General features: G+C 29.2%; 1 pseudogene; it reads left to right on the top strand.

The window, feature by feature from the left end:
• LOC142321316 (activating signal cointegrator 1 complex subunit 3-like) overlaps positions 1 to 24537 on the top strand; it is a 104326-nt pseudogene extending 79789 nt beyond the window's left edge.

Below are 24537 nucleotides of genomic sequence, written 5' to 3' on the forward strand. Positions count from 1 at the left end.
TTCTTGTAGAGTGTGGGTAGTTTTATATGTGCTTACTTTTGTAAAGATAACAGAATTAATAAAAATATGTATAAATCAATTGTATTCATTTCATTTACATTTTTTATTTACAGATCTGTTATAAAGTATGACTTTTCTTTTTTCTTGTAAAACAAAACAATTTTCTAGATTACATGAATACTAAATTTTCTTAAAAAAATAAATGTTCTTTTATCATCAGTAGATTTCAAAATTTTTTTCTAAACTACTCACACTCTTCTGGTTCATTTTTACATTCAAAACAAGTGTTTGATTTTTCAGAATGTTTTTATGTACATATACGAGGTGCGACAATAAAGTAATGAAACTGATTTTTCTTTGCAAGATGTGGCAACCCTGCAGCTTGCATAGGCACACCATCTTTGACCTTGGTCTATAAGCTACTTCTAGTCCAAGCGGCACATTGATGCAACTGCTCAGTCGTGAGTTGTGCTGTAATAAGTGAACACGTGTTTGTGTCTCCCGTCACAGAAATGAAACCGCAAAATATTGCGCAACGGTATGCCATTTCCTTTTGCGTTAAATTAGGTGAAAACGCGACAACAACGCGAAGGCAGATCGAATGTTGAAGATGAAGACCACAGTGGACGATCATCAACCTCATGGACAGATGTCGACTTGACCAGGGTGCGTGAAATCGTACGATCTGATCGAAGATTATCCGTGAAAATGATTGCAGAAGAACTCAACATCAATCGAGAAACGGTTCGTCTAATATTAACTGAAGATCTTGGTATGAGAAAGATTTGTGCAAAAATGGTCCCCAAAAATCTCACACAACAACAGCGAGAAACATGGAAAAATGTGACAGCCGATCTGTTAGAGCAAACGGAAATCAATCCAGATTTGTTGAGTCGTGTTATCACTAGTGATGAAGGTTGGTTTTTTCAATACGATCCAGAGACAATATGCCAAAGTTCACAACGGTGCTCAAAGGGATCACCCAGACCAAATAAAGCTCGCATTTCAAAGTCATAAGTGAAATGCATGCTTGTGTGCTTCTTCGATTCCAAGGGAATTGTTCATAAAGAGTGGGTGCCTCCTGGACAAACAGTTAACCAATATTTCTACAAAGAAATTTTAGAAAGACTTCGTAAACGAGTTCTTCGTGTCCGTGCCAACATTGCTGATAATTGGATTCTGCATCACGATAATGCGCCATCCCATACTGCTCTGTCAGTACAGCAATTTTTAACCTCAAAACAAATTTCAGTACTACTACAGCCACCTTATTCACCAGATATCGCTCCGTGCGAATTTTTTCTATTTCCAAGAGTCAAAATGGCGGTCAAGGGACACCATTTTCAAACAACACAAGATATTCAAAAAGCTGTGACGAGGGTCTTGGAGGATATTACAGAAGATGAGTTCCAGAAATGTTACCATCAGTGGCAGAAGCGCTGGAATAAGTGTGTGCAATCAGAGGGGAACTACTTTGAAGGAGACAACACCAAGCATGTCTAAAACTGTAAGCAACATTTTTTTTCACATCAGCCTCATTACTTTATTGTCGCACCTCGTATATACTGCACTTTGCACAAATAATAGTTATTTTACTCGTTTGTTTTTCTTTCTTTGAAGAAGCTTCACTACAGCAGGTATAGCATTGATCTTTCCATGGCTCAGTTATTTGCTTTCTTGAAGAGTTTGTTGTTATCTTATAACTTAAAATGTTTTCTACTGCTGTGATTATTAGTTTTTGTACTTTAAAATTATGATTACTTTATCACTTTAGGTTTTATAAGCTGTAATCCAAGTTTCTGTAAAAAGATTCTTCTTATATTTTTGTTACTTTTATTCCATTCTGGATAGTTTTGAATGTATATTGAAAAAACATTTATGCATATAATATTAATTAGAGTATAAAAAACATAAAGTGGCCACCTTCTAGTACTCCTTTTTGTAATGCACTCCATTGCCATTTGATCGATTGAATCCATAGCGCCTTTTGTTGATTGTAAAATATCAGACATCATTTTTCCTTTGCAGATTATTATCATTATTTTAGTAGACAAGAAGATTAGGCTGTTTTTAGGCTTTTTGTTGGTTATGTACGATAGTGAGATTACAGGAGCCTATTAGATTCTAGATCTGTGAATGCAGACATATTTAACTGCAGTGGTTCATTTCCGGTTTCTTTTAATTCCTTTGGATTGAACTTCCCGTTTGACTACATGATTCCTACCATTGCTAGATCATGTTCTTTGTAAAGCTGTTAACTTAAAAGAATAGATGTATAAAACCAATCATTAGTTGCTTTCCTCCTTGACTTTGTGATACAAGTAACCAGACGTTTTACTACTGATATTGAATCTGTAGGTATAGTCAGCCGCTTTCCACAAGAGATATCCATGTTCAGTATAAAACTGTTCATAATCTGTTAATAGTCTATTTTATTAAAATATTGTTCTTTCCAGGTATTTCTTTTAAAAATACTTTAAACAGACATCGACCTTTGAACAGGGACAAGATTTCATTGATAGCCGTATTTACTGATTGATAGTGTATAATGTTTGGAAAGCTTATTATTGATAAGTTCAAAGAGTTCCCTTGTTGGAGCAAATTTGTCACTGTCATTTTAATTTGTTTATCATCTAATTGTATGATTGTGAGCAAACTATGAAATCTACAATGACTAATAGGAGCAATATATTATGCTGTTCAAAATTCATTTGACCACAAGTAATGATAGTCTAAATTATTATCATTATTTGCACCAGCTACTATAAGTATTCCTAAAAATTCAATTATTTTCATTTCACTGGTCTTGTTTAAATTTCGTAAAACTGCCTCTTCATTCGAATGTTTCACAAAGAGTGACAATGCATTTTCTGAAAAGAAATTTCTAAGACTCATAAATACTTCTTACTGTACCAGTATCCTTCAAACCTGGTCTTTCATGAAATACATTTGCTATCATTCTACGAGTAGTCTTAATCTTATTAGTTAAATATTTCAAATTTATACTTGATTTCACCATATATTTTACTTTGTTATTTTGAGGGTTCTCCTAAACCATCACTGTGAACGTTGTTGTCATAAGCAAAGTCTTCTGTTTCACTTGAATTGTACAACTCATCTTCATCAATATGTCATCTTAATGTAATATAATTTCTATATCATAGGTAGAAATGTATTCACTTAATTTCAAAAAAATAAAACATCCATTTCACAAAAACTCAAATAAAACTAGCCTAATACAGAAAGTATTATCAACTACAAACACACTGACCTACTACTGATTTAATATAAGCAGGCATGCCAACTTACCACAACAAAATAATCTCATTTAGAAAAACTGAAACATTACAAGGAAAATATTTTCTGTTTTAAAAAAGTTTTTTTTTTAATAATATAAGATGGGTCACTTGTTGGACCAGGGGGGTTAAAAAGTAATCCATTATCTAATTTCTGTTATGAAAATAAACAGCTGGTAGAAATCTGAACGTGATGTTTTCCCAGAAAAAAATGTTATCTTTAATGACACAAATTAATTTTTTTCAGATTTTTTTACTGATGTCATTTATTAGCACAATATTTTTCTAAACTGTGACCATTTTTTGACCTCCCTTGGTCTATCCAGGGTTAATGTACCTGGAATTCATGTTTTGTGTGGGATCATAAAAAGAGTGTTAGAAACTTTATTTGTTCAATAGAAATATAAAAGGGGATTCATCTCTTCAGATGTTATGAGATTTTGCTATTGCTGAGCTATTGAACAACTCTGTGTTAAGTATTACCTATTCGTTTGTTAGGGAGCAAAATCAGGCATGTACTCATTATGCTCTTTAAGTTAGGGAATATCGCAGTTAAAATTTTCCCAAACGAATTAGATGTTGTTGAAAATTGAATGATCATGTCATTAATGTGGTGGTTTGATGCCTTATTTTTTTTTTGTTATGGAGAATAATCAAAGATGTGGTACTTTCTTTAAATGCAAATGTCCTGAATTGCCTGAAGTTTTTTTAGTTAAAAATTAAAAATTCAGTAGATTTTATAAATTGAGACAAAATTTTGTTAGAAAAAAGATGTAATTTACTGGTTAAATGCTGACATGAATAATAGCACATTAGCATACAAGGAGATTTTGAACAGTTCCTCTGATATGTATTAAAATTAAAGTATATTTTATTAACTGTTTTATTACTGATAATAGATGAAACGAATTTTTAGTCCTCCCAGTACTTGGTAACAAGTATTAAAAATGTTTAAATTTTATTTTACAGTAATTGTTTTTAAATTAATTTTATAATATTTTGTGTCTATCAAAATACAGACCTGTAATATTTAACTGTAGGTTTTTTCTTATAGTTTGTAACATTTTTGGAACGCTTAGCGAATGCAATGAGTATGGATGAAATTACAAAAGATATTGGGGATGATCTTCATACAGAATCACTTTTATTAAGAGCTAAACAACTAGCAAGATTAGAAAGTGATAAACTTGTTGATAAGGTATTTAAAAATTTTCATTTTTTTACTCTTTCTTACTTTAAGTATTATATCAGTCATAATTTTTTTTTTCCATAAAGGAAATTATAAAATTGATTCAGTTTTATAAATAATGTTTCTTAAAATATTTTGGTTCATAAGGTGTTTAATGTATTTAAAATTCTGTAAATTACATTAAACGTTGTTTGTTTACGGAGAAGAAAGATTATGTAATTCAAGTGGTAAAATGTTTGTTATTGTACTTTTTTATCTCTACTTTCATTTGCTTTATATATTGGCTATCTCCAAAAGAAATAGAAATGGATGTGAATTGATAAAACTTTGAGCTAAAAAAAAATATTTAGCAAGTCTTATTTTAATATTATATTAATAAAATACCTTATGTGTAAAAATTATACAGGTGAAAAAAAAAGTCAGTTGAAATTAAAAAAATTGTACAAATGTGTTATGTGTATTGTAACAATAAAGTTAAGAAATAATGAATAAAGAATTTACAAAATCAGTTAGTTGTAAGCTGTTGTTTAAATGTTAATTTTTTGCACTTGTAAATAGATCCAACATGCAATAGTGTAACTTAATGTACAGTTCTTAGAAAATATTGATGTCATTTTTAAGTGTTGTCATAAATTTTGGGTAGTCTTTTGTTTTTAATTGCGTTAAAACCCTTTATAGTTGTGCTTTTAAGCATTAATGTTTCTTTTTTCTAAAATGAGCAAAAAGGGTAAAAATCCACTTTTTGTTTCTTTCTACAGACTTGCAATATTTTATTTTTGATATCATGTTTGCAGCCATGAGAATATTTTGTTGCTACAATTAATTTAAATAGTGAGTTTTTCAGCATTATTAATGTTTGTTTTTGAAGCTCATTAAGAAAGAAATAATGTAAAGGATTTTTTTTTTAAACCAAGAATTAGGAACTGCTGTTTTCAATCAGCTTATTTTAAAGTTCGTCATTGAATGTGTAGCATTAAAAAAAAGAAAAACATTGTAGACACTGTATAAAATAATACACTACTCTCTTTTCTCTGTATGTGTTTGGTTTTGTTAAAATTATAAAATTTGGGTATATTTAAGCAGTTGAATTTTCCATGTATATTGAAAGAGTACTGAAAAAGGATATTTGATTATAATTTATTTATTTGCCCTTTTGTAGGAAGATAATAAGTATACATGATCCATGATACTATGACTATACAAATAATATACTTTCACAGTTGTAAATCTTTCGCTGCTGCACATGGTGTATCACTCATTGACAACTGCTAACCTGCACTATCAGTTAATATGTAGTATACTTGCAGTTTATAACCTTGACTTAGTGTGAATTGCCATCATGATCCTTGTTCTTCTGTGCGTGATTTACTTATTGTTCTAATTCTCATTTTAGTGAGTGTATTGTTTGTGTGCATGTAAAATCTGTGAAAGTGTGTATCTAAAAACTGTGTATGTCTGTTTTGAGTTTGAAAATGGGTGGATAATTTTATGTATTCAAAATGGTGTTGTGTGCTGTTTTGAGTGTAATAACAATAATAATAATAATTATAAAAACTCAAATATAATATTATAAACTTGATAAGAAGGTTATGTTTCACTCATTCCCAAAAGACAGTGCACAAAGTAAAATCTGGGTAAACAAATGTGACTGACAAGACAATTTTAATGTTGTCAACAGAACAATTTGAATCATACATTTTAAACCTGATTACTATGGTGAGACTTACAAAGTCAACTTTTAAATTATGAACCGTATAGAAAAAAAATTTAAAAAAGATGCTTCTCCTACTGACCACTTACCTAAAACAGGAACTGACAATAGTGACTGGTTCAAGGAACATACATAGTGAAAGTAGAGAAAAAAACAAGTAAATGAGGTGCTATCAAGTAAAAAAACATTCCTTCATCACCAGAAAATGATGAAAATTCATCAGTGAATGCTGAAGAGGAAGATCTCACCATGACAGGATCTCAGAGAGCCTGAAAGCATTGTAGTAAGTACATCTACAGAAGGTGAAAAATTCAAGTTGCTTAGTGAACTGCATTATAACAAGTTAGAAAGCAAACATTTACTGGAGGAAATATCAAAATTAAAATCAAAAAATTATTTACTGAAGCAGCAAGGTAAATACGTGAAAAAAATATTCAATATTCACTCCAGGCCAAATTCAAAAAATGAGAAAGAGCGTTGAATTCAATCAAACTAAACGCATAAAGTGGTCCTTTAAAGGTATTTCTTAAGCATTTTCTTTACACTCAGCTGAGTCACATGCTTATACCGTTTGAAACTGAAATATCCACTACCGACAGTTTTGAAAATTGAGTGAACAAAGTTACAATCATTCTGGGTGTGCTAAGTGTTATCATAAATATTTTGAAGGACTGCCATTTGTATCCATTTGAAATGTTTTGTGCCTCATAGCTTATGAAATGAAGGTGAAAGAACAATATGAATTCGATGAAAAAACCATACACTTCTACAACTTGCTAAATATGTCCAAGTGATCAAAATTCACGGTTTATTCAAAAATTGGAAGCAGCCTGTTTTTTATAATTATGACTGCAAACTTACGAAAGATATAACTTTTAACATAATAGCTCAGAGACTATTGGATTCAGCTTTGTGGTCATGACTTCTGACTCAGGAGGTGGGAATGTAAATTAGTGTTTTATTTATATATTTTTTAACATTTCAATTATGCTACTGAACTCTTGATGAAAGAAATTGTGATTAGTGATAATGAAAATATAATTGTAACAGATAATGGAAAAATATTGTTTAGAAAATAGCAGACGTAATATAGGCCTAATCGTAACTTGAACATGAGGTGGCATTTTATTTGTTTTCCCATGGGAATTTTCAGTAATAGTCATTCATCATTTTTGTAAGTAATCAACTTCAAATAAATAATCCTACGCTACTAAATGTCATTTGTATGTGTGTGTCCCCCTTAGTTTTGCATTAGAATATACTGATCACTAGTGGAAAATCCTGATGTATACTAGTTATACATGGGTGTATACTTGTAATATTAAATATTGATATACCATATATATATATATATATATATAATCAAATAAAAACAGGATTTTATTTTTAAAAAAAAATTGTTTATTGAAAAATAAAAGGAAAATTAATTTATTTTTCTACATAGTTTCCTGATTTTGAAATACATTTTTCCCAGCGAGAAGGAACGTTTTTTATTGTAGCACTGTAGAATGAAGCTGGTTGCATCAGGAGCCAATTGCACACGGATCCCTCCTTGGCCTCACCATCTTCAAATTGTTGCCCTCTTAGAGCTTCTTTAAGTGGCCCAAACAAATGAAAATCACAGGGTGATAGGACTAGGCTGTAGAGAGGATAATCAAGTTGAGTCCAGTGCATTTCTTTTAGTTTTGAGACTGTTAGAGCTGCAGTATGGGGACCTGGCGTTGTCATGGAGGAGGGTGGCCTCTCAAATCGGTTGGTCTCATCTGCAGCTCTCACCTCGTTCAACAGCTCGCAGAAGTAAGCAGCATTGATTGTGTGTTGCTCAAGCAAAAAATCAATGAGCAAAATGCCATGCCGGTTGAAAAAAACAGTTGAAAGAACCTTACCAGCTGACAGTCGAGTCTTGGCTTTCACTAGGGCTGCCTTCCCTTTCCTCGGCCACTCCATACTGGGTTGTTTCAACTAGGGAGTGTAGTGGTGGACCCACGTTTTGTAGCAGGTGACAATCCAACTCAAAAATGCATCGCCTTCTTTCACAAACCTTGCTGTAAGCCTCTGAGAGATCTCCAAACGTTCCAACTTCTGATCTGCGGTCAAACAGTGAGGGACCTATCTGGCACACACTTTATGGAACTGAAGGTCATTTGTGATGATCGCTTTACAGCTTCCATAAATTGTTCCCACCTCTTCTGCAATTTTGGATACTCTCACCCGTCGATCATCTTCAAGATTGTCTTGAACCATGCAAATGTTTTCATTTGTAATGCTAGTTTGAGGACGGCGATCATGTTGCTGATTTTCCACTCATTATCGTCCTTATTTGAACTCTTTATGCCAGGAAAACACACAAGTCCTTGACAATGTTTGGTCCCTGAACTGTGCAGTCAATCTCCGGTAAATTTCCATCGCTTGAACTCCTAATAATGTTGTGTATATAGCTTAAGTGCTCTGTAAATAATGTAATCATTAGCACTTGTGTGATTTATCTTAGATAAATTAATTATTTTTTAAATAGTTCTCTTATTTTGTCTGTACCTTTTGCATTTCCAATTTGCTTAAATTAGTGACGGTAAGGGGGAAATTTGCAGAAAATTAATAAAAATAAGTTTAACTGGTTTTTTTGTTCATTTTATGTTATTGAAAATGCAGTAATAAGTTTAGTTGTTTGCTTAGTAATATCAGAGAAGATGTTAAAAAAGAATCTGTTGGATTTAAGATAACGGGAAATATAAACTCAAGTGAAAATCTACATCAAGTAGACACAAGACTTTTTATAAAGTTTGTAAATAAACTTTTGAGAAAATTAGGTGCCTTACAGAAGTAATTAGTTAAAAATTTACTAGTTTAGTTATTAAAATAAATTAAGGCCTCTCCAACTTCGTTAATTTTGAGATCAAATTGGTGGAAAATTTGACCTAAAAAATAAAAATATTAATTAAAAATAATTTCAGTTAAAATAATTATCAAAATGTAGCTTGGCTGAATTAGGATTTTTTTTATACTTTCATCAAACTGATGTTATTCTCAATAGTTCACTATCTTGACATTATATTACTGGCTTCTCATTTAATAAAAAATATAAATTCGCAGTGATAAAAACATTATGATGTTTTTATAGTTAAAAAAAAATTCTGCATACAAGTTACATTTTGATTACTTAGATTAAATACTTCTGCCAATTTTGATATTGTACAGTAACTGCCAGAATTTTATATTTTTAAAAATTACATGCATGTTAATTAAATATTTGTCTCATTTATTACTAATTACGTTAAAATATGACATATTGAATTGCAAGATCTTTCTGTGTTGTATAAGGGACTTCTTTCCTCTATATTGTTTTTAGCTTATCTTTATTTTGAAGGATGTTTTTAATATTTATTATATTTGAATTATATTAAATTTTATACATAGTTCTTCAGTCAGTTACCACTTGATTTTTTCTGAATCTAATTATGTAATGTATTTCTATATAATTCTTCTAAATCTTGTATTATAATTTAATATAGTGTCTATACCTTGGTTGTTGTTTTTATTTTCTTTCTCTTGCTTGCATAAATCTTATATCAGAGGTGTTGTGTGTGTTATGGGACATTCCCTCGACTTCGAAGGGAACGCTTGTTGTGACATCCCAATGAGAGAAGTAAGATTCATATTCCTCTTCTTTGTACTTTGCTTTATTATTTTAATACTTTTTTTGGCTTTTTTTTGCTTTAAAAGTAGTTTTTTTGTAGTGTTTTATTTTTACTATTAAAAAAAATAATTTCAAGTACTTAATTCATTTTTTTCATTTTACAAGAAATCTTTCAAGAATTTAAAGAGTTATGAATTCTCTTAAGTTAAAATACCAGCCAAATAATTTTAGTAAAAACCATATTTTTTTGTTTTTATAACTCAAACTGCTTATTTTATCAAAACATGATTAGAGAGAATTAGAAACATTTTTTTATGTGTTGCTACATATGAAAATTGACAGTAAATGTAATGTTCTGCTGCAAAAAATTATCATTTTTTTTTATTCTTCCTCCCCTGTTAAAGAACTTCCATGCTAAAATTTCATTTTACCATTTACTGTTGTAAAGATCAGAATGTCTTCATTAGCAGTCAGCTTATAGGGAATTATCCAATTAATTTTATAAATTTTTATTAAGTTTAGTTTATAATTATTATTATTTATTTAAAATTAATTTTAAAAACTTCATTTATAACAAAATTTTTAGACAAAAAACAAGTTTTTTATAAATTTATATATGATTCAATTTATTATTCAGAAGGTAAATAAAATAGTTCAATAAATTTTTGTTGATTGGAAACACCCTTAATCCAGATCTGGTAACTTTGAATGATTGAACTATACTAAAAATTTTGTGCCAGAAATAATGAATGGTTTACTTGTTTATATTGGTTTGAAAGTGGGTTAAAACCTTTGTTGTTGGTTGACATGTAAATGTTCTGCTTTAATAAAGTTTTACATATTTTCTGTTATTCTCCGCATGTTGGCATTTATTCCAACTGCATAAATGCTTCATTCTCTTTACACTATTATTTTTGCTGCAAAAGTGTACAAAGATTTACCAGTGATAAAGATTATTTCTCTATTAACAAAACCAAGTCAAGTTGAAACTAAATAAAATTTAGTGGAAAAAAGGTTTTTTAAAAAGTATTCTTGTATTCTGTAAATTGATAAATAAATTATATACTTCTTTATTTTATACATTTAATATAATTTTACTTGAAAAAAAAAATTGTTCAATGTTATTTGTAAATAAATTGCTCTAATTGTTGTACATGCATATTCAAAAAAAATATTTTTTGGATAATCGTAGCATGTGGTATTCATGAAACAAGCATCACAACACCCAACACTTTCTGAAAAAGTATTCAAGTTGAGTGGGTTAATGATTTTATCTTTTCAACTTTGATTTTTTAAATAATTTTTTTTTTAGATGTAAAGGAACTTTACTTTTAGATGTTACAGGGCCGTAACACAATCAATTTTCATACAATTCTTAATTAATGCTGTCTATAAAATTCACTTGTATTTATTGAGTTGACAGAAATTTATCTTGTTCATATCTGTGGTAGATAAACAAAATATACACGTGAAATCTGTTGAACTGGTAAGATATGAAACAGGTACTCACTATAACAATTTGTAACTTTACCAGATTTCATCACAGTGACTTAATATATAAAAAAAAACATTCTTTATAGATTTATAAATATCTCTCTGGTCATGTTTTGATACATGGTTTTTGAATACCTTAAAAAAAAGGCTGCTTTATAGCTTAATTAGAGTAAGTTGTAAAATTCTTAACTCATTGAATTCTTAGAGCTAAAAGTTTTTTAAGACTGCAGAAAGAATGATTTGATGTTATTTTGTTTATGAAAACATATTTTATTTTATTAACTGATTTCATTTTTAATTTTCAATTTAACCCTTTCATTGTTTGGTTGATTCTAACAAGACTCCTAAACTGTTGATCTGATTTCTTAAGGTTTAAACATTTTTAGTACGTTCTCATGGAACTTACAGAAAATCAGATATTATTTAACTGTAAATCAAATTTTGTTGATTATGCTTGCTTTTGTGAAATGTTGGATTTATATTTGTGGTGGTTGTTAAAATTTAGATGTTGATCCTCAAATTTCATTACCTACAAATGTATTAACATCTTTTTTTCTTGTCATTTAACTGATCCATTCTCTTTCTGAATCTTTTAATAACGGTAAATATTTTCATTCAAAAAATTTCATCTGATGTAGATGAATGAGTATTGCTGAAATCAGTATTACATTAGGAAAAAAAAGTAAATAGAAGATGATCCAATTTATGGTTTACAACTTTTAGTGTTAGATGAAATTACTTCTTAATAAATAGGAAAAATTATCAGTAGAAACTATACTACAAAAATAAAAAAAAAAAGCATAATATTTTTAGCTGATAGAGATAGAGTAATCTCTGTATTTTACTTCAATATAAATAATGCAGAAACAATGTAGAAACCTTAGGTAGATTTGTTAAGAAACTGAGTCTTGAGTTTGTTTAAGTCTTTGAGTTTTAAGTTTCCTTATATAGAGTTTAAAGTATATTACAAGTTTATGGCAGTCTGTTACATTTTATGCAAATAGGTATTTTTTTCAACGAGAGGCTTAACGAGTTATTCTATGGTTTTCAGATTTAGCTTGCCTTTATGTAATTATTTTTTAACGTTTAGATAATAATTTATCCAGACTGAAATTTAATTGTAGTTTTATAGTACTTAATGTGCATATATGTATGCAGGTGTCAGTACATGATTGCTCTTACAATTTAATTAAAACTATTTGTAATTTTGTTTGTGTTGTGAATATAATAATATTTTACTGTTAGTATTTCTTATTAATAAACTGTAAATTGTTAAAGAAATTTAACTAGAGTACTATTATTGTTAACATTTATTATTTTTAATTAGCTAACATTTTTATGCAATCTGTTGAAAAATATTACCCTTTATATTTGTCTCTTACTGAATTCTGGCTTGATACTTACTAGTGAACTTATCAGATGCAATTTAGGAATCAGAAAATCCTGGTGCCATAAGAGAATATATTGAGGTATTCCTTAGGTAAACATTTATTGTAAATTAATACATGCACACATTACTTTTTTAATTTTGTTTTTTTATCATCACTCTTTACATATCTGTACTATACAAAATAGCCAAATTATACCACAGATGAATCCCTGTAATAACATTTCAAAACTGGTGGGATGTTGAGTTGGACCAACTTTACTTATAAAGACACTGAATAATATCCACCTTTGTTTCTTTGGAGTGTTTTTAGAGATGTGGATTAAACCATTTATAAAGATGTAATATATATATATATATATTTATATGAGAGTGCATCATTAATTAAAAGTTCTACAAATTTAATGCAAAAGTGTGAATAATTTGTTAAAATTTTACCTTTTACGTTGATTGGTACAAGCATATATAATAGTTCATATACTGGATGGTGCAAATATAAGTTCTTATCTAACTTTATAAACTTAAATTTTTATTATACAGTGTCTATTTTTTATTTAGAACAATTATCCAGATAATATATTTCATGAGGAGCTGGCAATACTGAGTAGACATATCAGCCAATTTAATTTTTTATGAAACTCCCACTTAAGAAAAATGATACTTAATTTCAAAAGTCAGGGTCACTACCCTACTGAGATTTAATACAGTCTTACTGTCTTTAAAAACTGCCTGCTAGCTGCTACTTTTGGATCCAGTGCAGTTACCCAAAAATTGCCATTGCATTCATCCAAGTAAGAAGGATTGAATGAATGATAAGGGAATAGAAATGGGATAATTAACTCCTAGTAACTTTCTCTGATTAGGGAATTTTACCATCCAGAATTTATCCACATTTAGAATTTTCTGTTTGCTTTTGTATATTGTTCAGATATAAATAAATATTTTAATTCATTGACTGTACATAATAAATAGTTATTGTAATTATTTGAGATATCAATTTAAGATGATTTAATTTTTTTCAGTACATATTTTCCTACCCAAGAAATTGATTCTTTTTTCTTAATTAAAATGTCATTGTTCCAAAGATTTTTGTGAACTTTATAATTAAAGAATTGTAATACATGATTATTGAAAAAATAATAATGTGGTACATTAGGTAATTGCAAAAAATGAAATTTGGAGGTATATTTTGTACATACAATATGCATTAGTGCACACTAATAAGTAAATAGCATTTCTCTGTATATAAATTAATAAGGCTTACATCCTTATAGAATGAAAATACAATTGCAAGTCACTGATCTTTCTTGGGTAGTTGTTTGAAATGATGACCTCTTTGAATTAGTATTTGCAATATTAATTTTGTAGTGCATTCTAGTATTTGGTTAACAAGTAATACTTTTGTGTTATGTGTTGCTCTAATGAATTTTACACCTTTTACCAGGCAATAATTAATAAGCTTCCTTCAGTTCCTTCAGTTAATATACTTAGTATTTGCAAAACAGAAGCAAAGAGAACAAGGACAAATCTTTTTTTTATTCTCTAACATATTACTTGAGTGTACATAGAAATTAATTTTTCAATCCCATTTATGGTACAGATTAATGTGTCCAAATAATGTGCTGGTTTTACATAAGTAAAAAATATGTCCACTTTTAGATATTAATTAATAAAGATAAGAAAGATAATTCAACATTGAATTTAAAAGATAAATTTAGAGTTGATTACTGTTTTATCAGTAATCAAGATGATTTAAAAGAAAACTAATTCTTTAGTATCGTAAATAACAAAAGGTTATTATCTACTTTACTGTTTTGAAACAGGCATGACTTCAAGCAGCATTTAATATTCCATTTTTACTTTTTTTTTTTTTCTTTTAGTGAACTTAAAATATAATACAGATTCATGAATTTAACTTGTATGTGTTAGTATTTTAAATTTTACTTCCCTGTATGTTATCAGCAGAATGATGTAATCTATTTGACCTAATATAATAGTATGAAGAAAAAGAAAATTCTATGTAGAACAGCTATATATAAATTTGATAATGTAAATTCACAATTAACCACTTCGTAAAAATGATCGATCAGATTTTACCAGTGAAAATCTTAATGTAATTTCCACTTGATTTCATTAGGCTTGTTTAATGATCTTTTGCTTAAGAGTATTCTTTTTCTCTTCTATTTTGAGGTTCTGTTTCATTTAGCCATTATGTGGTCAATCAGCATTCAGCTACGCGTTTATTGTTTTCAGTAACATTAGAAGTAATATAACTTTAATTTCACTTATTTTTATAGCATTATAACCAAAATCATATTTTTATATGATGTAATTAATTTAACTTGTTGTTTCTTATTTTGCATGTCTGAATATCTGAGAATGTTTAACACTAATAAAATTTGATCAGTGCACTCTGTCATAACATCACAAAACAAGACAGCAACGAGTAGAAGGCATGTTGTAGTAAAAAGGCATGTTGCCAGTCTGCAAGTTATGTCCAAGAATCAATGGATAAAAAATCATGGAAGTGTAGTTAAGTTTCAAGATCATATCCAAGCAAGTCCCCTCCTCTGTACTTAATAGTAGTTCAAGAGTTTAGGATATTTTTTTTTGTATCAGATCTTCACTTCATCTAGTATTCTATGAGATTTATTTATAATAGTGTTAAAGAAATAATAAATTTCACTTTTAGCAAAAGCAAATGTAGATATTTCTTTTTTTCTGCGTTTTTAATTTTGTTTTTTGTAAATGACGTTTTGCTTCCTTTAGTTGTTTTATTTTACATTTAATTTGCTGTATTTATCTTTTACTTTTTTTTATCAAGATGTAGTTAAAAATTCAATACCTAGGCAAAAATTTATTATTTTATAATAAATTGATAACCATGCTATTTTTATTAAACAAACAGATTAACTGTCGCAAAGCCATAGACTGAGTTCCTGTTTTACAGTGATTCTTGAGTACCTGAGATAATGATAACTATTCAGGCTCATATTCTGTATGTTTGAAAAAAATGATTAAAACCGGAATAGGTTTCGGATCAAGGTGAGATATAATTCAAAACATAAACAAATAACCATAAAATAAATACTGAATACATTAAAAGTATTAAACCATAATTTATCAAAACTGGACAAAAGATTGAGACCTTGACAATAGAGACAGACAAACACATTCATAGAACAGTGATTGTGCTTTAAGAATGACAGTAACAATTACACTGGTCAACATGATTTTTGACTCATGAGTATCAATAGGTGTACTTAATGTAGTTTTTATGCTGTTTTCAAATATGTATTCGGAATTTCTCCATCACCCATAGTTTTTTATTAATTTTTTTAAATATTTTAAAACATTTTTTCATTAATTTATCCGTTGCCAAGTAAAAGCTCATAGAGCATTGTAAATATGATGGATCCAAATGAGGTAACTCAAAGGGTAGCATTGCTATTGTTGTACAGGTTCAGATGTGTATAGACATGTACAAAGACTATTTAGTGTACCATACATTCATCAAAACGATGCCAGTTGTGAGATAGTAGTGAACCAGTAAACACGTCATTGTGAATGCTTTGTGTCTGAGTTATTGTGTATTGCATATTTACAACTTTATTTCTTTTAATTACGCATTAGTTACAAAACGCCTAAAGTCTGTTTAAATCATCCTATATATGTGGTGAAGTGATGCTAAAGTGTCAAAGGCAAAACCTTATTCCATTAGTGAAAAGTGTTATGAACTTCATTTTGAGTGTAGAGTCGGGGACCAAACAAGGGCCTGGGTCCCACATATCTGTTGTTTTTCATGTTCTGGGCTTCTCACTGCATGTACAAATGGCACACACCACATGCCATTTGCTATCCCTTTGATTTGGAGGGAACCGAAAGATCACTCTTCTGACTGTTATTTATGCTTAACAAACATTAAAGGCATTACATTAAAATCAAAACATACAGTGCTATACCCTAACTTGCAATCTGCAATGAGATCAGTTCCACACTGTAAAAAATTGCCCTTACCAAAGCCTCCAGAACATGTGGCATTAGAGGAAGAGAGCTTAGAGTCTGATGGAAGTAAGGAAGAAAAAGAAACAGATTCTGGTGATACAACTTTTGAACAAATCTGAGCCTCATTTACTGACTCAAGAAAATCTGAACGATCTCATACAAGATTTAAAGTTACCCAAAAAACAGTCTGAAATGCTTGCTTCCCAGCTAAAAGGATGGAATATTCTTCAAAAGAATACAAAGATATGTACGTATTGTAATTGTCATTCTGAATTTAAAGAGTATTTTTCTGAAGAAAATGGCTTAGTGTTTTGTAATGACATTTCTTCTCTTATGGAAACACTTTGTAATGAACATAATCCAACAGAACAGTGCTTGTTCATTGATTCCTCTAAAGTTAGTTTAAAAGCTTCTGCATAATGGCAATAAATTCCCATCTGTATCTGTGGCTCACTCGGCTAATATGAAAGAAACATATGGAAACTTTCAATTTATATTGGAAAAGCTTCAATATGCAGTGTATAAATGGAATATCATGGTGATTTTAATGTAATTGCACTTATTCTTGGTCTGCAGCTTGATTACACAAAGTACTGTTGTTTTCTGTGTGAATAGAATAGTAGGGACAGAAACAACCATTTCATTAGAAAAGAATGGTCTAAATGAATGCTAATCACTCATTCCTGAACAGAAAAATGTGAAATATGACCCAATGTGTAATCCTAAAATTGTGTTTCTGCCTCAGTTATATATCAAATAAGGATTAAAAACGAATCTTGTCAAGGCCATGGAAAATACACTTGGTTTCATGTACTTAAAGAGTTTCCTAAAATTAGTGATCCAAAAATTTATAGAAGGAATATTTGTGGGTCCACAAATACGATTACTAATGCATGATGAAAAGTTTGAGGAACTATTGAATCCACTGAAGAAGCAGCTTGAAAAGCATTCAAAAATGTTACTCAGTCGATGAGCACAGGGAACACTTTTATCAGGGATTTCAGCTATGGAAAATAGCTGAACCAAGGCAAATGGAATCCTGATATGCTGACAGATTATATATGGTTGGACCATCATAGGGATGCTCCACAAGCGAAGTATAGCAGAAAATCATAATTTCTTACTTTGTACGTGAGTCACGTGTCTAAATGGAGAAAGTATTGAAATATTTGGAATTATAAAGTTTTCTCAGAAACTTTGCTTGATGGGGAAAAATTGATATCATATTTGAATTCAGGTGAAAAAAATATTATCAGAATCACATATTTTTCTTACCAAGACAAAAAAAATTTTTTGTTCCCCTGTGTTATCAGCAGTTAAGACATAAGCCAAGATGTTGATTTCATTAAAATTTTAGAATAATTCTTTGATACAGATATTATAATTATCTTACTGTGTTTGTCATTTAATTTGTACTTATTGTTATAATCTTCAAATCATACTTAAGAGCTGTTATTTTCCCCTGTTTGGCTCATTTCTTAAAATTTGCTTACTGCTTTGTCACTTCATCAGTTTTTGTGGAGGAAATTTATATCCGAGTTTTTGGTACTTAATTATTATAATTGATTTTAATGTTTTTGACTATTAGTTAATGTAATGTGGTGAAATTTATTCAAGATGAATTACTTTTTATAAATTTGAGGTTCATGGATCTTTATACCATAGACAGCTATGGTATAACTTAGATTTATTTGTAATTTTTATTTAGTCTCATTTTATTTTATTAGATGCTTGTGCTTTAGTTTATTTTTCATATTATAATTTCTATATGTTATATTCTTTATTTTCAAGTTTATTTCATTACTAAATTTTACTTGCATAGTTAATATTCTCTTCTTTTATTATAATGGGTTAAATAAGTAATCTTTTGTAAATTTATAGTCTACTGTGGTTTACAATCTTCAAAGACGTGTTAGAAATCTAAGAGGCCAATTACAGAGAAGAGATCTTCATTTAGATTTACTAAGAAGAAAAGTTACATTACATGAGGATAGTACTCGTATGCGATCACTTTTAGAAGCTGAACGTGATGATGCAAACCTTAGGTAATTTTAATTATTTATTGATAATAACAAGTTCTTTGGTTTCTTTTTTATAAAACAAGATAATATTCTAAAACATAATAATCTTAACAAAATAACTTAAATTCTTTTATACTGTCTTTATTTTATTATTGCAAGATTTTTGCAGTTAAAAAAAAGAAGAAAAATCCTTACAATAAGCATAAATAAATAAATAAAGAATAGTATTTAAATTAAATAAACAATTAAATTGATCGCTACATAATTTCAAAAATATTGAAAAAATTTTCACCTGATCTGAGTAGTGTAAACTTTCTTTTAAAAGATTCAAAAAGTTGTAGAAAATAACAGCCTGGGTGTTGGGTACCACCTTGGACTATAGTGATTTGGACAATAGCATGTTTTTGCCACTCCTTGTTGGGGATAGCCAGCTACAATGTCTAGGGATGTCTGGTTACTCCTTATTTATTGACAACATTTATTGACAACTCCAGCACTTTAAAAATCAAATATCCTATTACAGAGGCCTAGTAGTCAAGAAATGTTTGCCCCATTACACCTCACATAGTTCTGCTTCCTGAGAAGATAGTGGGCTCTGCTTGCTGGGAATTGAAAACCAGCATAGATTTTTTTTAATTTCATGATTTAATAATCTGTACTACAGTCAGAGTTGATCTGTCTTGAGTTGAGTTGAGTAGTCAGTGGAATAAGAATTATCAGATCCTACTGAATTGAGGGTATAGCATGCAGAAAGGATATAACAAAGGATCGTCTTGTTTATTGTTATTGTAGCAAATGTTAATGTGTGGCTTCATTTGCTTAATTTGACAGTAATTTTTTTTTTAATGAGTTTGATTAACTTGGTTTATCTTTCTCCATTATATTTAAAAACAAAAATTTTTTAGACATAGGTTGGCTTAGAATATTGATGCACCACAAAACAGCTGGTGTATAATGATTCTAACCTCAACTCCATTGGTGGATATAAGATTCCCTTGTGTTTTGATGTACTGCTTTTTGAAATGTTCAAGAAATAGTGAAATCATTGTGTTTGAGGAAGGTACGGTAAGTTAAATTGATTTTTTGGTAATTTTTAGGAATTTGACAACAAATAAAATAAAATAAAAATTTGATTTAATTAATGTAAAATAACAATAATTAACATTATTGAATTTAGTTTAAAAATTACTTTTGTTATTAATAAGCTGTATGTAATTCGTGTATTTAGCTTAAATTAGATGAGGTTAGTGAGTGAAGCAAGCATAGGTTATGTTTTGTTAGTTTTTTGTTGATATTTGTTCATTAGATGTATGTATTCATTTTATACATAAAATGTATGTTGGATTGTTTTTAACCACCTCTAAAAGGGGGAAACTGGAATTAGAGTATATTTGATAATTTTCATTGATGTTGTGGTCTGATTGTCACCAAAACTCGAATTCAGTTGTGAAATTTTGTTTGGAAAGTAAATATTGGGGTAAGTAAATATTGAAATCTTGTAATAGGCAAAATAGGAAGGTGCACTCTAATTTTCATGGTTTCAGGAATTCCCTTTTATATTTTCACTCAAGTGAGATAAATTAGTTATAGGGGTTTTGCATTTTCAATTAATATTCTATAAGTGCTGGGAACATTCAATTGATATTTTTCTACTAATTGTTGAGGTACTAATTCTATGTGCATATAAAGAATAAGCCAACTAAATCGCTCATTACAATTTTTTAGCTTCAGCCATTTGTTGAATAGCTTGATTGTAAGAGTTAAGTGAAGTTATTTAGGAAAGGAAAGAAAAATTAGTTTGGTTAACCATTTCCAAAGGATTATAAAAGAGATTTAAATTAAGCATAACATTTGTTTATCCAAAAAACAAATAATTCAGCTAGTTGTAAGTGTAACATATTGTTAATTTACACTTATAAAATTTTGAATGTAAAATGGTGCATGCTTATATTGTTCTGATGGATCGGTTTGAAAATTCCAAGTTTTCAAAATGAATGGTTATTTATTTTCTATGTAATATAACTTAATTAAAAGTATTTTACAGATGACAGCCTTGGAAAGAGGAAAGAAAATAGATGAATTGCAGAAGAGGTTACTTGATTCAGAAATGTTACGGAATCGTTGTACTCGTAAAGTGACGCTTCTTAAAGACCAGGTGAGTTAAAGTTTTATTATTTTTCTTCTCTTGTCCTCAACACATTGAATAAAGTTAAAATTAATATTAACTTTTTGCAGGTCATTGCTAAATCATTAGGAAAGTAGTTCCTTAGAAATGCTTACTTCAATTGACGGTTGAAGTTTTTTGATAAAATTATTTGGTGTACTCTATCAAACACTTATTTTTGTACGGCTGTATTATAACATTTGAATTTTGCAGCTGAATCTGTATCATAGTGAGGGTCATTACAAAACAGATTTTCATTACAATATAGATGATCAACCGATCAGAAGCCTACTCTTTTCAATCAGTGACCTATCAGAAGCGGTTATTATTTAATATATCATCTGTTTTTTTACTTTGTTTTTAATCCAGTTTAGTAGTTAGCAAGCAGAGGCTAATTTGAAATTACATCAGTAGGTAACTATGTTTCTGTATTATACTGTTTGTAATTTTTTTAGTATTAAAAAAGTCTTTAACACTAATCGATATTAAAGGAAAGGCATAAATTATGACTAATAACCTATTGCCACAGAAATGTATATTTAATGTATTTTTTGAAAAATTAAAAATAAAATTCTGTTAACAATGTATCCATCATTGATTTAAAACAACAATCCTACCTATTCTACCAGCCTGTTATACTATTCTACTACTCTACTACTGTACTATTATGTGTACTTATATATCAAAATAAATTTTGATGTGGTATGAAATATTTTTATTTTTTTTAAAAATTACACTGATAGACAAAAAAAAAATTAATGTTTCTCTATGTATGATACCATTTCTTGAATACATTATGATCTGTAAATACAATTTTTCTATCACCCTTAGTTTTAAATAAATTATGCTTAAAAAAAATTAAGGAAAAATGTAGTTAAAATCTGTAAAATTTATAATTTTGCATGGCCATACCTGTTTAAGAATGATTTTGCTGATGCTATTAAATAATTTTTCGAGTAAATAGCCTCAGGCACTTCCCGAATTAATGTCCAACAGTAATCGGCTAGCATGTTAATATTCCATTTCCTCTTATAACGGCTTTCCATCACTGAATTGTCTTGGTGGAAACGTTTACTGTGTTCGTTACTTATGTCTCCGAGGTTGTCCAGGAAAAAATCCAGATGCAAGTGGAGGAAATGTATTTTCAAAGACATTTTATAGCTCTGTATGAAGTAAGAAGTTGATTAACAATATCGTGGTAATTGTTAGATTTATGTTTGCCAAGAAAATTTTTGCAAACATCTTAAAATGAAGCCCAAGTTGCACTCTACATTATTTAACATTGATTTAAATACATCACTTTGACCAACTCTCTTATTTGAGGACCAAAAAATATTCCTTCTTTAATTTTTCCTTTACTTACGTTTGGAAATTACTGCCTGAAATACAAAAATCCGGGACTATCCTTCTTCATTGCTTTTACAGAATTTTTCATTAGTCCTAGCTTGATATGGAGAGGGGGTAAAAATATTTTTTTGGGTTCTACTAAGGACTCATGAATAATATTTTTCCCATTTGGAGTTAATTTGTCTAATTTTTTCCACTCTTTGGTAACATAATGTTTATCCCTAGCTCGGCTGTCCCATTTGCAACGAAAACAAATGTACGTAGTGTAGCCTAACTGCATGCATAACAAAATAGCTATAACTTTCAAATCACCATATATGTTCCAGCTATGTTTTTTATAATTTATTTTTTCAAGAATGTCTTTCATCACATCATATTATGTCTCTTCCAAATTAATACCATAAGCGATTGATATCGAAGGATATTTGTTACCATTGTGTAGTAGAACCACTTTTAAACTATACTTGGATAAATCCATGAAAGGATGCCAGTCCTAAGGTTTATGAACTTGTCCTAAATACAACATAACCTCATCAATATTTGTGCAATAAACTATATTATTTTCATCAATAAAGTACTGAGAAAGTTCTTTTTGTCTGTTTTGAAAGCTCAAAATTTTTGTATTTTTTTGAAGTAAATTCCAACTTTGCAGTCTTTATCATAACAGTTCAGGTGATTTTTTGATAAATTTAAATCCCTAACAAAGTCATTTAATTCACCTTGTGATATAAGATGTGGCTTATTGGAAGATAATTCAAAATCAAAATCATTGTTGTCTTCTTCAGTACTACCTGATTCTTCATCGCTGCTTTTGAAACATACATTCACAAGTGGCTCAGGAACTGGAATAATTTCACTGTGAGGTACAGGCCTGATTGCAAATTGCAACCAAGAATTTTTAAAATATGTTTAATATTTTAGAAATTCCAGACCCACATGTTAAAAGCAACAATCGGTTACATGATCCTTTGGTTCACGCCAAACCATAGGTATACCAAATGGTAAAGCCTTCCATGAACCTTTTAGCCATCCTCTTAAATATACAGAACAATTAGTGTGTATTATATGAGGAGCCCATGTCTTATCCTGATCATCAATTTTACACTGTAAGTACAAATGATATGCTCTTTTAATTAAATGTGTAATGTTTTTTCTATTTGATTTTATGGTAAACTCACCACATACATAACAAAAGACATCCACATCATTTACATTTACACAATTTCAAGGCATTATGACACTGCACTATTAACAAATTTAAGACAGCAGCAATAAGACTGAACAAAATTAATTCATTCCTAAATCCAGTGCTTAATACAAACAACACAGTTGTGTTTTCAGCTACATGTTTTGACCTGCACAGACATGATTAATCTTGTCCATGAAGGTTCACTCTTCAGTATTACATATGATGTCATAATATATGACCATCATATGATTTAATTCTTTGTCTAGTATTGTTTATTTATAGTTTACAAATTGTGTTAACAATGTTAAACAATAAAAAATGAGATAACAAAATACAATATAGAAGCATAAAATGCTGAGTTCATATAATGCTAAGTTCATATTCATTTTTAGCATCGAAAACAGATTAAAATCATATATCACTTTTTTGGGAAAGAAAAATTATGTTTATCAGTGCTATTATTTAAAAAAAAAATATTTTTTTTTTCTTTCACTTCTCGAATAAAACATTATTTGACCTACTTAATACACTTGCTATCTCATACTTGATTGCTTAGTTAAACTGTACTGCAGCTCAAAAAAACAACTTTTCACATAATTTAATTGGAAATGAATGGGTCATCTCATTACATTTGACTTTGTGGCAAGTAACTTTTATTTTTTATTACTTATTTAAATTTTTTCCAGCCACCATCTCTGGTTCTCAGGTTGCTACATACTATGACAATAAAAAATGTAATAATCTGTTTTAGTAAATACCTCTCGGTGCTGGAACTATGCAGAAAAAACTAATTATCAAATTTTTTGTGATTTTTTTTTTGTAGTTTGGTATATTTACTTGTCAAATATGTTTTGTAATATTGTACTAGGTAATTTTGTAATTCTATTTAATCCATATTTGTAGCTTAACATTTGAACAAAATTAGTTAACATTGTTAAGTTAGCATTATTAATTTTTAACAGGTTAGAACAACCAGTGAAACAGCTGAACAAGAAAGATCAATGTGTGAAAATTCAATTCAGCTGCTTAGAGATGATTTAACTAATACTAAAGCAAGTTTAGCTGATTGCCATCGTAGAGAAAACCAGGTATTCCTTTAG

Source organism: Lycorma delicatula, chromosome 3 (assembly GCF_047948215.1).
Source record: "Lycorma delicatula isolate Av1 chromosome 3, ASM4794821v1, whole genome shotgun sequence".
NCBI lineage: Eukaryota > Metazoa > Arthropoda > Insecta > Hemiptera > Fulgoridae > Lycorma > Lycorma delicatula.